General features: G+C 33.0%; 1 long non-coding RNA gene across 1 annotated transcript; it reads right to left on the bottom strand.

Moving 5' to 3' along the window:
- Nucleotides 1-422: 422 nt before the first annotated feature.
- LOC143062738 (uncharacterized) lies at nt 423-5,295 on the bottom strand. The gene is made up of 2 exons (XR_012974832.1): nt 5,178-5,295; nt 423-4,842 (listed from the first exon to the last, which is right to left on the bottom strand). It is a non-coding gene; the product is annotated as an uncharacterized LOC143062738 (long non-coding RNA).
- Between the last annotated feature and the right edge of the window lie 9,313 nt (nt 5,296-14,608).

Genomic DNA, 14,608 nt, shown 5'->3' with positions numbered 1-14,608 from the left:
CTCCGAATTATACTTTTCTGGTAAAATCATCACTCTGACGTTGATATTTTCCAAGAGAAGATACAATTATAAAGGGTAAATTTGATATCAAAAAGATAAGGTACGAGTTCATTTATAGAAATTCAGAGGGCATACGGAATCGTACTTCTATTGTTTTCGTTAATATAGGTTCTGTTAAACATAAGAAAAAGAATAGGTAAGAGGCAACTTTAACTAGAAAACACCTTTTCTTGGTAACATACTACCACCAATAGTGTGAGACTACGAAATATTGAGGTAATGTTATTAATCATACATGTTTATTTTTTTCAAATTTTATTTAAGAAATAATTAATGCAAACTATACTTTATTGGTTGTTTTAACATTGGTAGGCATTATATTCGTGATTATCTCAGATGGTGCCATTAAAACAAAATACATATATGGTTTGGCGATATCTGGCCACAGCTTTTATTCATAATATGATAGATTCATATAATATATAATATATATAGATAGATAGATTGACCATAGACCATGTATATGTAGATAGATCTATGGTCGGTTACCCGAAGATAATATGGCAACCAGGTAGATAGATAGATATATGTGAAGATAGATATATATGAAAATGTAAAGATGCACCGTGGGATACACTGGTGCTTTAAATTTAGAAAACACCGGGGAATACACAAGTGTAGTCTGTATTATCCAAAAACCTAAAATTTCATAGTTAACATTAAGATTCTATGCAGCGAATTCTGCCACATTGACGGAGGAAAACAGAGACTCTGTCAACCGCCATAAAAAGGGCGGTTCGCTGCAAAGCTGTGAACCAGATATGAGATAACTACAGATAGGTAGATAGATAGATATTTTTATTTAACGTACAACTTGGTACATATATATATTAAATAATCTAGATAGATAGATAGATATTATTTAACGTACAACTTGGTACATATATATATTAAATAATCTAGGTAGATAAATAGCTATTTTATTTAACGCACAACTTGGTCCATATATATGATAAATGTCTAGATAGATAAATAGATAGTTTTATTTAAAGTACAACTGGTACATAATATATGTTAATTAATCTAGATGAAGTTTTGTGAACAACTGTTCAAAACATATTTACCTACACAGATAAAAATACTTACCAAAACTACAGCAAACCACAAGATAGTTGATTGTATTTGTATATCATAAAATATAGTATATTATAGTATATCAACAAATAATATAAAGATGTTATTAATTCATTTCATAAGCAGGTTAAGGGTGACAAGTGAAAAACATCTAGTTGAAAAAGTTCAGGTCTGATCGAAAATCATAATATTTTATGTAGCAACCCGACCGCTTATTATAACGGCAATAAATAGTTGTAAATTCTATAGCAGCACCAGTCCATGTTTGCATTGGTCTAAATTGAGACAATCCTGACTTAGGAATGATGAATCTCACACTCCATCTGATCATGTTCTTCATCTCATTGGCAAAGACCCACTCTAGAACTACCTGTGTCAATACCACTACAAGTTTATTAAAAATATGTTGGATCCTTAGTTTCATTATATACTCTGAGTTAACTTTTTAACATGCGACAAATATGCCACCACAAAAATGCATTTCTGTGGCTAGACCTAAGTCAACCCCATCTGGAGGATGTCAGTCTGCTACAAAAACATACTTACTATTGAGGATTCTACTATTCAAACATCAAACATTAAAAATCTCCTTCAATTCTGTACGGCAAATAGCTACATGGAAGTATAGCTACATAGTAATACGAATACAATTTAAAGCATAATAAATCAAGAAAAATAATAATTCTTCTGTAAAACCCTGTATTAAGTGTCAGTATTGGATCTCCAACCCATTTAATAATCCTCCAAAATCAATGAAAGGACAGCTTCAAATACACTGAATTCATACCAACACAAGATAAGAAAATATTGCTAAACTTCAGCATGACTCTGGCCTGGAGTATTAATACCTTCTTAAAAACTCAAACCTCAATTTTGACACACATTAAATTACTAAAAAAAAATATCCAATCCTAGTATTAGTAATGTCACAATTTTTGTTGAGAGCGATACAAAATGTACAAGTAAGCAATACCTTAACAATTCATAAAGAGATAGGAAATGTATTCAATAAATCAACTAGAGAACCGAACTCATGAAAAAAAGAAAGACTGTCCTCTCTGATACATGGTATGTACGGGTGGTGTGGAACTTACAAGTAAACGGTTACTAAAGGTCTGAAATAACTGTAAAAATTCCCTTGGGATGATAAACATCTGCAGTTGGGGCCAAGCATCTGAAGCAATCCCTCTAAAAACCAGAAATGGCTTCATCCATAATGATTATTTTTTTTTTACCAGATTAGTGATAATGAATGTCATACTAAACTCAAATCTAAAATAAAAGTTCATCCCAAGCTAACATAGGCCAGAGGCCCCAGACTTGGAACAGATACTTAAATGGCGAGGGGTTAAACAAGTTTTTCAAAATCTCAACTAAATGAAGAAGAAGCAACGCACAACAATACGCACAGTAAAAATCATAAAAGTCCAATATCAGAATAAGTAACAAATTAAACAAAACAAAAATTGAAAATGACGATATTACAAAAATCAACAAGGGACTACGAACAGTTACCAACATGCCAGCTCCAGACCTCAATTAAACTGTTCGAAAAACTATGTCTTGAATATACGAAAATCTAGCACCAACCCGTCATGGGGGTTTATTATCATATCACCATAAAATATATTAGAGAAACATAACTCTTATCATACCTGCAACTGGTTTAAAAATAAAGGAGTTTTAGTCTGATGCATAGATGTGCAAGTGAATCAATATTGAAGCCAAAATAAACCATATATATGCAGGCAACAGTATTTCTACTTTAGATAAGTTTGCTTTTATGTTTTGTTAGTTTTTGAGGTAAAAGCTGACATTTGTCCGTTGTAAAGTGTATTACCATAAAAGATTGGATGGTCAATACCTGAATGTGTAAGATGACTATGTAGGAGTGAAATTATTATAATGTAAACGCCCATAAATACAAAGCAAGAATAACTGGATCAACTCAGGCAAACGCAAATTAAAAGAATGACTATGAGAACCCTATACTAGAGTCTAAATCCATGTAAGCAGAAACAAACATTTAGTTTAACAGCAGCAACCACTCTCTCTCTGTCTCATCTTGGGTTTGAACCAGGTTGCCCAAATGAAACCTTATTTCCATTAAAGGATAAGGTGATTTGAACTTGGATATCACAAGAAGGCATATATTAATCAAAGTAAACCTGGTTAAAGTTACCTGTTAGGACATCCAAAAGCTATAAAGGATGACCTGCGTTACACAAAAAACAAAACACAAACAAGTGCTTAACAACCGTTACATCTTGATACCCTCATAATTAAAAGCATAACATTTCAAAAGCCCAAGCATTCATGCTAACTGTTACTGAAATTCAACCGGTACTATAATTTCATAATAAATAACAACCATAATTTGGAATCAACTGTTGCCAAGCAACCAGTAGGGCCAATGATTTATGCAAATGAAAAGTTCCTGGTAATGCACCAGCCTAAAATAACAAACGGCACCTAAACATACAGTGTACGATACTCATAAATTGGGCAACTTCTAGAATTCCGAGGATGAAGATTACAATACATTCTAGACTAGTATATATATATAAATTAAAGCTTTTTTCGACACCTAATTACTAAAGATTTTTAACGGTGGAGCAGACTGCAAGACAGGATGTAAATAATTACTTAGTTTGTACTAGATTTGCTAATATTACATGTACATATCCGTTTAACTGCTACTGACAAATTAAATTACACAAAACTTGAAATAGTCTCATTTAAAAGTTGATTACAAGATAAAACCATTGGACCCCTTTTTTCCCTTTATATATATATATATATATATAAAAAAAATCAATAATAATGAAAATTTCCCACACCCTGAGACTGGTTGGTAGGGTTTGTGGCAAACAGCAATAAGAAGTCTGTCCTAAATTAGTGATCAATAAATATACACTTCTATAAACTTTTGTCCTTTAAATTGTGGTACTTTATTGCAAAATCTGTATTCATGCAGTACATGCATATCTGATTTTTTTTTTTTTTTTTTTTTTTTTTTTATCAGGTTATTAAACAAGATAAATATTATAATGTTATATAAATTGATAGCGTCCTCCATTCAAAATGTGATAAATACCAAACAACATTTAAAAGTTTCAATGTAATATATTATATAACAATTATATAGAATGTAACCTCGTATTTATGAAAGTTTTTTATTTCAAACACATGATGCGGCATCCCATCATTGTAAGGCCATATAAATTTGTAAAAGTAACACATTCAGCAATTTTAAGTTTAGAAACTGAGATATAAACGTTACACAAATCTTTTCAATCCAACCCATAAGATTAGAAAAAGTTGTCTTAATCTATATAAATATGTTTGTTATATGTTGTAATCACATGTACATTTTGTACATGAGGGGGTTTAACTTAAAAGTAATATACTGCTTTTAACTAGTAAATCTGACGATTACCTGAAAAATTCTCAACTGGATCATACCAATGCAAAGTTCTAGGAGTTTGCATAAATAACATCTGATGATGATTCAATGTACAAATGTATGCATATGTGACCAAAGGAGTTGAGTTAGTGGCGTGATGAGTCGTGAATCCAGTCCAGTCTGGTAACCCATCTGTAAAAACTGGTGTGTCCTTGTTGTCCAAGTCTCTGGTCCAACTGTTACGACCCTTGGCCGTGTTCTGTGGTCGAGCAAGGTCTCTAACTGATCTACCCAACATTGTGCTACAACTCAACAAAAAGTAAATATTAGTTCCACTTTGCTACACAGCATTGACATAACAAAACCAAATGACTGTACAAAGAAACAATAACAATTAAAAATTACGTATACTCATACATGTAGTTGTGTCGATAATAGTTACAATAATTTAAAAAAAAAATAATTCAAAATTAGTATATATACAGATTTATATATTTATTAAACTTAAATCCGGACCATAGTCAGTTGATAGTAACATAGTGTAATATTAGTATATAATTGAGTTATTACAACAATAATTCAAGCTGTGGCCTGTTTACATATGGCTAAATTCTTGATTTAACCGAACTATTCATACCATATCGACCTAGTCTAGGCTAGAGAGTAGTAGCAACTAAAAAATGTATACATGTCACTGTGATGAACGACTCTTGACAATTTTTAGTAAACAAATGTGTAGGTACACGGAAAATTTATAGCCGGATACATACAGATAATGATAATATTTGCTTAAATCCACCAACTGCTTCTTAACTCTGGGTATGGTCTCTGTTCAAGATTTCCAAGATTTTTGTTTATTTGTATCGAAAGTTGAACTTCCGGTTACGAACCTGGGTCATTCGCCCCAAAGAGTACGTCCCTTTTACGTTCATATCCTTTCATGGAATATTTGCTGTATATGTGCTATGAAAGATCTAGATACACAATTACCGATGTATACCCTCTTAAGGAAAATTTACTTTTAATTCGGAAGTTTTCGGGCGTTCATTAAATAACACCTGCCCACAACACATAATCATTAAAGACACGTTACTAACCTGCATGATCTGTTACAGCGCAAATACAATTTGTTAGGCTTACCCATAGCACTGACCCATAGGCACTAGACGATCTGTCAATACTCAATTTCAATAGTATAAGATATGGGGAAAAAGTAATATATAAAAAAAATTAAAATAAAAACAAATTAAACTCGTCGTGCATCTAATTTTATGTAGAAATATACAATGACGCATGGTAAACATGATTATAATCTGCAAATCTTAGGACAATGTTGCATCTAATTACTCACACTTGTAAAACTTAAATAATTATAAAAATGAAAACGAATAATCCATTCATGGGACCGATTTCTCATTCAGTCTTTACATGTGCTCTCCACGTGGCGATGCAATATGGTTCAAAAATGACGATCGATAAAACGAATTCTTTCTAAGATTACTTCTAATAAACATAAGAAGCATGAATCAGGTTATAACCATACAAATTCTTACACTAGTTTACTTTACCATTTCAATTTTCAAGTTTACCGCTTACAAAATTCAAACAGCTTGCTTGCTGCGATGAAATTCTAAAAAGGACTAAATGACGTCACAGAATATAACGTCACACATGTTGGGTAAATCTAAAACATGAAACACAATCCGTGAGTGGCCCCGGCGATAACTGAATTTAAGTCTATTAACTTAAATTCCATTATTTTTACCCGAACGATAGCGAGGGCTAAAATTACACAAATTTAATGCCTACCCGTGTAAAAACTACCAAGAAAGTATAGCTTGCATCAATTATTTTGATTTTAATTAGGACAACTACTTTGTAAAGAATCACTCTGATTCAAACAAAAAATTCTCTGACACTGATATTATCAAGATGATTGATTTCTTGATTGACAACATCTTTGTTACGTTCGGAGGACGTGGTTTTCAACAGACTATCGGCATTCCAATAGGAACTAATTGTGCCCCTCCTCTTGCCGATTTGTTTCTTTATTATTATGAGGCTGGCTTCATACAGGAACTTCTTAGGAAGAAAGATAAGAAGTTAGCAATATCCTTAAACTCTAGTTTCCGCTATAAAGATGATGTTCTTTCACTAAATAATTCAAAATTTGGTGACTATGTTGAACGTATCTATCCCATTGAACTAGAGATAAAGTATACAACAGATACAGTTAAGTCAGCCTCATATCTTGACTTACATCTAGAAATTGACAATGAGGGTCGATTGAAAACAAAACGTTACGACAAAAGAGATGATTTCAGCTTTCCAATTGTGAACTTCCTATTTCTAAGTAGCAACATTCCAGCAGCACCCGCATACGGTGTATATATCTTGATACGTTATTCCCGTGCTTGCATTTATTATCCTGATTTTCTTGATAGAGGGTTGTTGCTCACAAGGAAGCTGTTAAATTAAGAGTTCCAAAATGGCGAAGTTGAAATCATCACTTCGTTAATTTTACGGACGCCATCACGAGTTTGTTGATATCGGATATGTTCCTAACGTCGTAACTACAATCCCCTTCCCTGTCATGAATATGACCTACCGAATAAGACTATTACCGGATTTGTTGTCTTATAAGCAACACGACGGGTGCCACATGTGGAGCAGGATCTGATTATCCTTCCGGAGCACCTGATATTCCCCTAATACTTGGAGGGGTTCGTGTTGTTTATTCTTTAGTTTTCTATGTTGTGTCATGTGTACTATTGTTTGTCTCTTTGTCCTTTTCATTTTAAGCCAAGGCGTTGTCAGTTTATTTTCGATTTATGAGTTTGACTGTCCCTCTGGTAACTTTCGTCCCTCTTTTAAGGTAATTTAAGGTAATTTTTATGTCCGATGGGTATAAGTGTAGATCGTTTGTGTAGGCTCTTCCATGAACCTCCCATGAACCTCCCATTTTTGTTTACAAAGAAGGAAACAACTGACACTGTCATTTTCAGAGGGAGGAGTTTGAACAGCCAACATGAACGGTTGTCGTATCTAGGTCAAATATGTCAATTTCGGAGTGCAACACATTACAGATATAATAAATCAATTATCAACAATATGTGCATCAAGTAAGATTTTCGAAGTGTTTTAAGTTAATAAGATATATAAAAGGCATGCCAAGTTGATAACCTTCATGATTCTGCAGTAGTCAATATACGCATGTGCAAACAAAATTTATTGGATTTAGAGCACGGGTTTGTTCACAAAGCAAAAGAAGCACGTCATAATATTAGAATAAGATTTAACTACTTCGATTATATCTGTGTGTGTTTCATTGTCGTTTGGTTTATTGCTGCTCTTCAATATTTCTGTTGTTTCGTTGTTTTCCTCTTATAGTTGATGTGTTTCCCTCGATTTTAATTTAAAACGCGGATTTGTTTTCTCCCAATCAATTTATGGTTTTTGAACAGGGGTATACTACTGTTTCCTTTATTTTCGAAATGCTCTACACCATGTTACCCCAAAACGTCCGTCTTCGGTTACAAATTATAAGCCATTTATCTTTGGTCAGTGTTTTCATAATCAATCCAATGACATTTAGTATCATAAATAAAAAAAAAAAAAAAAAACATTTGGAAGAAATTACATATCATATTCATCTCATTTCCTTATTACGTCTGATATGACCTTGTATTTCAGTTCTACCCACTCGTTTCCTAGTAAACACGAACATCCCATGAGAAGACTTTTGCATACTACAACATGTGTCACGTCCTTATAAAGTAAGAATCACTCCATTTTTTTCTTAGTAAACTTGAAAAAAGGAAACCGAAAGTTCGGGTGTTACGTTTCCACTCTATCGGCGATCGTCTGTTTCTACTCTAGAAAAGTGTTTTGCACTTGGTATTATTAACTTTCCATCTACTTTCGATATAAACAAAGAGAAAAACAATTTTCAACAAGTGTGTTGTCCTTCAAACAGGAAGTTTCTCAGTGTTTTTGATTTTTGCTAAATATTCTGGTATCTCCAGGTTGCCATTACCGGCAAAAGATAGTAAAGGCGGTGTATTTTATTTTAATCAGTAGAGTTTAATCAAACAATAAACTATTTGTTCATGTTGAGTTCCGAATGATCTCAGATTATTTTAGAACATGTTTGAAATCATTAAAATACCAATAAGATATCAGGTCCTTCGTTTGATATTGCAATCGATTGTCATCCCCATTTAATGTGGTGTGTGTTACTTATTTTCAAAGATCTAAAGATGAGCATGTTGGGTAAAAGTGATTTTAATCAGTCAGTTAATATCTGCTTTAGTGTGATTAAAAGGTCTACAAAAGTCCACCTAGAATGAAAGGTCTGACTAACAGTCATGGTCATTTATTATATCGATGGGCATTCATTCACTTTGACATGACTATTATGCTTACCACATTTACATTACAAAAGAAAAACAGTACAGACAGTTTTGCAATTTATATTGTGGATGATCATAATGTGAATCCATTTAGTACTGCCAATCAGACCATGCAATAGCATTCAGATATCTTTGGTCTACGAAATACCAGATAATGCAGGGAATATTCTGATTTCCATTCTAGGGGCTATAAGAGCCATTTTTGGCCCCACCCCCAAATTTCATTTAATTTGTCATGTTGTAACTCTATACCATAGACCCTCTGAAAAAAATTGCATTTAGGGTCTAACTCATTTATTCTGTTGCCTAGCAACCAATATAATGGCGGAGTTAAACTCATCAAATATGATTAATATACAGCTTGAATCTATCTATATTTGAAAATATACCTGTTAAGCATGGATTGAACTTTACACTTGTACACTTTTTAAATATTACATAATTAAATGCACATGTTTGCCAAATTCACTGTTGTTTCCCCCTAGCAACACATCTGTGCCCATGGCAACCTCAATTTGTTTTTTATTTGACAAGATTTAATTTTGATATGTTGCAACAGAAAGGCAATTTAAGATGCAAATTGTAAAACGTAACAAACTCTACAAAACAAAACACTGGGTATTGCTGATATATACAGATTGTGCATCTAGTGCTGGGTGGGGTCTTACTCATCAGCGACAAGAAGAATAATATAACGACCAGAAGAACACCTATTTAGAACTAAGAAATCTTAATATTAATTATGTAAAATAAATAGATACAGACACATGCATTAACGGGTGTTTTGAAATATCGGTGTATTTCCATTACAGTACTTATGTTTCAGGTAGGGGTTGGGGTTGAAAAGAGGGGGTATGGGTACCTCTATTTACAAGGTGATAGGACGTGCCTCTGGAATTGGTCACCTTTTTAAGCTTAAAATAAGTGAAAAGTTAAGTAAACTATCAGTTGGCATGACACGGGTTATGTTCTTCTCATATATATTATGATGGTATGATACTAAACCCCTAACGGGAAGGATTGTGCCTGATATTCATATGATGAAATCATAACCTTTCAATCAGTTTAATTGAAGTCTGGAGCTTGCATGTCAGTTAACTGCTAGTAGTCTGTTGTTATTTATGTATTATTGTCATGTTGTTTATTTTCTTTGGTTACATCTTCTGACATCAGACTCGGACTTTTCTTGAACTAAATTTTAAATGTGCGTATTGTTATGCGTTTACTTTTCTCATTGGCTAGAGGTATAGGGGGAGGGTTGAGATCTCATAAATATGTTTAAAGCCTGTAATTCAGTGGTTGTCGTTTGTTTATATGTTACATATTTGTTTTTCGTTCATTTTTTTTTATATAAATGAGGCCGTTAGTTTTCTCGATTGAATTGTTTTACATTGTCTTATCGGGGCCTTTTATAGCTGACTATGCGGTATGGGCTTTGCTCATTGTTGAAGGCCGTACGGTGACCTATAGTTGTTAATGTCTGTGTCATTTTGGTCTCTTGTGGACAGTTGTCTCATTGGCAATCATACCACATCTTCTTTTTTATATTAACCCCGCTGCATTTTTGCATAATACTAGGAATAAAGGTTACATTCATAAACAATAAAATAAAGTTCCTATAGGCATAAAGATATATAAACTAAACTTTGTCAGATGAATAGGTCCAATTTGGACGTCAAATTTCAGCTTTTTATTGCTCCTCTTGACTATGAAAAAAATAAACCATCGCACCAACCTTGCACCAAAAAGATTTTTTATCCGAAGTTTGATATGTATGAACTTGTCAAAATGTTAAAATTTCGAATTGGTGCAAGCATGGTGCGGTGGTAAAAATTTAGAAAAACCATCCAAATTTCTGTATTTTTGCTTATTTTCCCAATTATGACGTCATTCGCACCTACCATTGTGACGCCATTGAACACCTTTTTTTGTTAGATAAAAACAGTTTTTTGTAATCATTGACTCATATTCTAATATTTTATGGAGAAAAATCTGCTCTGTTAGTCGTTTTATTATCTTGTAAATCTGGGGACATTTTAGGCCATTATATCCCCTAGGTTAATAACAGTGGTTTTGTGCGAGATTATTTAAATCAAAACAGGGTAGCTTGATTTTTTTGTTCACCCATCCAATACTCTATTTAAACAACAAGGAATCAATACGCTCTTGACTCAGCCAGAATGTGGTTGAGTAAAACATGTTGGCCAGTGATTAACCGCCACTGTATCACTGATATATCCACCGAACAGTTGATTAGGACGTTGCTGTGTCGCGAGGCAAAGTTGGTAAATTAGAACATTAAAGTAGAAAAATTCATCAATTACCCGATATGGTTTATTCTTTTTATAAAACATGGACACACTTTATCAAGTTAAACAACAATGTTTAATTACAAAACGTCGAATAAACTAATTTTTTGTGTCTTTGAAGTGTTTTTGCTTAATACCGTCATTTGCAAATCTTTGTACATACTGTTTGTTATGCATTTTGATAACTCAAAGTCGATCAATACTATAAACATATTTATACAGCATTATAAAACTACTTGATATCTTTTCAAAAAGCTTGTTTAATCAAGTACTACAACCTTTTAAAGGAAAATTTGCCGTAAAAAATACTTTGCACTCTAATCTTCTTATTTTCTATGCACAACGTTTAATTGATATATTTTTGTACACAAATTGTACATGACTCAAAATACTTTTGATATCATATATCGGCTACTCTCGGATTGTTCTTTGTCGATTTAAAACTCACCCAACGTCTACAATCAGCTCGATGGTGGTTAAGTTAAGTTTGGATTTTTAAATCGTAAATATCATAACAGAGATAAATGATTACTAGAATAACGATGATAATAACAAGACCGGTTACATAAATGTGCAATGACAACGATAGACAATGACTTGAGCTCAGTTACTTGCATGATGATATTTGCATTAACTCCACATGTAGAGTTAGACACCAGCCCTATGCAGGTGTGCACGATTTAATGATTTAAGAACAGTATACATGCAGTTTTACAATTTGGGCCGATGTTGTCAGTACGAATGTCTGACTTTCACTGAACTCAAAACATATTTTAATTTTGAAGTTTGCTAGGTAACGATTTCCTTATAGACACGATGTTATCGAATGACAATTAAATAATACATTTAGGATTTAAGAGATAAACAAAAGAATATAACAAAAATCTGTCGCTTATGTTTTAGGCTGAATAAGTGCTATTTGAAAGTCTTGAGGATTAATCATTCTTTGCATAAAAAATGATGAACTATGTAAAGCTGTGACTTTATCTGTTATTTATCAAAAGTATGATCTTGAAACACATTTGTGCCTTTGTTATAATATATTGCCACTTGCTTGTTACGTACAACATTTCAACAAATGTGTGAACTCATTGAAAGCATTCGTAAAGCTTGATATTTTAGTCTTACTCAACTGATTTTTTATAAGTTGTTTTGTCTTTTAACTTGCTTACAGTAACTACAATAACCCTCAGAACTGTACTTGTGTCTTTTATGTTTTTGTGAGTTATTTGTGTGCTGTCACACCACTGCCTCCCAGGTTAAAGAGAGGGTTGTTGGCGCCAGCAAACATGTTTAAACACACCAAAACGATGTTTGTGCCCGTCCCAAGTCACGAACTACTAATTGAATAATTGTCTTTTTTTTTGCAGTATATATCATATTTATACATCATGTTTATGTCTCGTTTGTTAATTTGCCCAGGATTCAGATGATATGAATATGCATAGTTCATATAAGCGATTACTTCAAATATAGATTACTAAATTTTTCCCCAAAAAATACCAAATGCAATGATTCAAAGAGAAATTGCAACATTTGTTTTAAAGAATGTTACCAGAAAGCGATTGGACCATGTCAAATACAATTGTTGATGAAATCACCGCCGGATGAAGCATAACACCATCTAATCTCTGAATTTGAGATAAAAGTTAGTTTCACTATGTTGTGCGAGTCATTTCACTTTCGCAATTAACATAGAGAAAGACAGATCCTTTAATTATTGGTATAAATCTTCCGTTACCGATATGCTTAATAACTAATCTCTCTCAGATTGTTCGTTGATATATTTTGATATTATTAAGACACTTAAATTCCATCTTCCTCCATCAATGTTGACTTTAGATGAATCTGGCTATTTAAAAAAAATCCTTTTTGGCTGACGTAAAGCTTATCATTTGATTCGGTTCTTAAACATCCTTGGTTTTTGGCATTGTTGGCATTGATAGTTCTTGATAAATCTAAATCCAGAAAAGCGCTTCGGCCGCTCAAAACTTATAACGTTTTTTTTTAAGTACGGTACTCTGCTGGTGGACTATCAGTCCCGAGGAAATCAACAGACCAATAGTCAGTATTTCGGTACTGACATAACTTAAAATAAACCTTTCAAAATAATACGTTTATAATTTGAAATTATTAAAAAACTAAGATTTCAACTCCCTCGGTCAAATTTTACATTGGCTTTCACATATTTGGCTTTAACAGTTCTTGATGAAGGTAAATCACGATATGTGCTTCGGACGCATGAATTTGATAACGTCGTGTTTTCTTTTTTTAAGCAAAGAATCCAGTTCAGTATCTTACCAGCTGTAGCAGATCGGTGTAGGAAAACAATCCAATCCTAAGAAAATAAAAAACGAAATAAAAAAAAAGCTGCACTTTATCGCTCACCTGGATTTTGCCTTGTATTGACCTATCTTGATGAAAGATGATGACACTAGCATTGTGATTTCGTAACTGAAAGTGCCATAAAAATGCAGAACACATTGTATGAATATCATAAAAACTGGTCATACGATTTTATCAATAAAATGTCTGAAAGAGAGACCAAAAAAAGATTCCGAAAGGATATTCATACATAAAAGTCGGAAACAAACTGACAGTGCCATGACAACAAACAAAAGGCCCAAATAAATATAAAAAAAAAAATCGACAGTATACAATATACAATACACAAATCTAAAGACTGATCAAACACGTGATCCGGAAGAGTAAGCAGATTATGGTCCACACATGATACCCGATGTGCTGCTCATTTAAGTACAAACCAAGTGATACGTGTGATTCGGTAGGTCATATTCGAGAAACGAAGATAGATTCTGGTTACGACTATTCGAACATATATTTTGAATCGGTCGAGCAACTCGTTTTATAAATTCATCATAGATACCAGGAATATATTTTGTATTTACGCTAGACGTGCGTTTCGTCTACAAAAGTCTCATCAGTGACGCTCGAATCCAAAATAGTTAAAAAGGCCGAATAGAGTACGGAGTTGAAGAGCATTTAGGACGAAAATTCCTAAAAACTTTGCCAAATAAAGTGTCCGTAAAATTTTTCGAATATTGATTTCAACTCGGCCACTCAAAACTTTTATGTAAATAGCTTTCTAGAAAGCAGCAATGAATACTCTGTTAAGGAAATAATGATATGAAATTCAAGTAAATTATCGTATTACCTGGGAGATATATACTCCATATGCAGGTCTGGCTAGCATTTGTCTACACAGAAACAAATGTTCGTCATTCAGAAGCTAATATTATCTCTTTTATCGTACAGTTTTGTTCTTAAAATAGTCTCTCAATGTCGATTTCTAGGAGTAGACATGATATGATACGACTTAACTGTAT

This window comes from Mytilus galloprovincialis, chromosome 2 (genome assembly GCF_965363235.1).
Source record: "Mytilus galloprovincialis chromosome 2, xbMytGall1.hap1.1, whole genome shotgun sequence".
Taxonomy (NCBI): domain Eukaryota; kingdom Metazoa; phylum Mollusca; class Bivalvia; order Mytilida; family Mytilidae; genus Mytilus; species Mytilus galloprovincialis.
Note: the sequence above shows the minus strand (reverse complement) of the source record. Positions and strands in the feature narration are given on the sequence as shown.